The sequence below is a fragment of the Oncorhynchus mykiss genome, chromosome 13, assembly GCF_057628025.1.
Source record: "Oncorhynchus mykiss isolate SJ-2025 chromosome 13, ASM5762802v1, whole genome shotgun sequence".
Lineage (NCBI taxonomy): Eukaryota > Metazoa > Chordata > Actinopteri > Salmoniformes > Salmonidae > Oncorhynchus > Oncorhynchus mykiss.
Window position 1 is genome coordinate 73,649,093 of NC_143034.1, and position 2,278 is coordinate 73,651,370.

The following is a 2,278-nucleotide window of genomic DNA, read 5'->3' on the forward strand; positions in this document are numbered from 1 at the left end:
GACAGACACAGCTACACTGCCCTCTAGTGGCTGTCTGTCTAACTGTCACCTCCCCTGTCAGCCCTGTTACACTCCTAAAGGCGTGGAGGGATACGGTTCTACCAAGAACCGTTCTGATCTGAATAACTCTTTTTGGAAGACTAGGGTTCTTTGTAAGGCGAAGGGTTCTATCTAGAACCTTTAACTAAGAACTGTTTTTTGGAAGAAAGAGTTATTTGATGATTCTTCGGAAGGCGAGAAGGATTCTACATTGCACCATATGTAATATTTCCCAGCATGCTCTATTGCAGGGGACATTTTCAGAATGGTTTGTTTTACTGTAATATTTGTGATTTTGCATGTACATTGATTGGTTGATTAATTTAACGTTACACAAATATGAATAACTTGCAATTTTCTAAACGAATCCAATCTGTTAGTAATAGGATTTACTGCACCCATCACTGAGATGGTTGTTCCAGTTTAGATGATTGAGGTAGTCAATCTTCCCTACCCTGGCAGCCATTCTGATTGCAAGTTGCGGGTGATTAACAATTCCCACTTGTTGGGTATCCTATCTCTGTCTGGATTCCAATAGGAATTAAACATCACTTTGCAAGCCAGCATAATGTGACTTGCAGGCCTGATGTGGCCTGTAAACCAGGAGTTTCCTAATGTGTTAGGGTATAACTATGCCCTCTGTGAAAGGCCTTATGGTCCATGTAATGCATTGTCATAAATAATGACATTTTAAAGGATAATAAGGCTGGTGAAACCGTTCGAAGAGGGTTCTAGGAAGAACCCTCCAAGGGATAAAATGGTTCTTGGTAGAACCATATACAGGGTGTTCTATAAAGAACCTTAAATAAAGGGTTCTAGATAGAACCCTCTGAAAAGGGTTCTACCCATACCCATTAAGGGTTCCTCTATGGGGACTAGCTGCACACCCTGTATGGTTCTACTTAGCACCTTTGTTTCTAAGAGTGCAGCCTGTGTAACAGAGGTGTTGTAACACCACATTCCCCTGATGATGGATGACCATATCTGAGACCTGACGACTCTCCAAACTAATGCCTAGGCTTTAGCTTTGGCTAGCGGACCCGGGTTTGAATCCCAGTCGGTCTAGAGTTTCCCTAGAGTTAGAGGCTGGTGCCAGGGGAGGGCTAGGGTCCGGCTTAGGCCCTGGTCCAACAGCACACCTCCCTGGCTGTAGTGTGGAGCTGGGTGGTGCTACGGTCCTCCCTGGCTGTAGTGTGGAGTTGGGTGGTGCTACAGTCCTCCCTGGCTGTAGTGTGGAGTTGGGTGGTGCTACAGTCCTCCCTGGCTGTAGTGTGGAGGTGGGTGGTGCTACGGTCCTCCCTGGCTGTAGTGTGGAGCTGGGTGGTGCTACGGTCCTCCCTGGCTGTAGTGTGGAGTTGGGTGGTGCTACGGTCCTCCCTGGCTGTAGTGTGGAGCTGGGTGGTGCTACGGTCCTCCCTGGCTGTAGTGTGGAGTTGGGTGGAGCTGGGTGGTGCTACGGTCCTCCCTGGCTGTAGTGTGGAGCTGGGTGGAGCTGGGTGGTGCTACGGTCCTCCCTGGCTGCAGTGTGGAGCTGGGTGGAGCTGGGTGGTGCTACGGTCCTCCCTGGCTGTAGTGTGGAGCTGGGTGGTGCTACGGTCCTCCCTGGCTGTAGTGTGGAGCTGGGTGGAGCTGGGTGGTGCTCTGTAGAGCTGGTGCTGCGGTCCCTGGTCCATCTGACTGGCTGATTTAACCAGCCTATAAATGAGCTCTGTAATTTAATGGCCCCTAACCGAAGCAGATTTATGAAAAGACACTGAGACAGTCTGTATGTGTTACTGATACCAAACACAGGGCCTGGGATCACACACAGAACCCCCCCCCCCCTCGAGGCAGGGAGAAATGAGATGAGATGGAGAGAGAGATCTCTGATTGAGGCCAGTGAATCGATGGTTGTTTGCAGGGCTGCAAGGCTCTGTGGAACAGGCTGAATGATGGCTCTGCATTTAATCACTTCCTGCTATGTTTATCTCAATTAAACAATATAATGGTTCCTGGTAGGGCTGGGAATTGCCAGGGACCTCACGGTATGATATCATCACCACACTTAGGTGCCGATACGATATTTATTATGATTTCTGATTCTACGATTCTCTATGTGTTTGCGATTTTGATAATGTGAATTGATTGCGTTTCGAATGTCTCCAAAATACATTGCCTCACCACATGTCTGCTGCACAGACGAGAGAGATCAAGAGAATCAGAAGAGACGAGAAGAGGAAGAGAGAAGAAAGAGAGAACG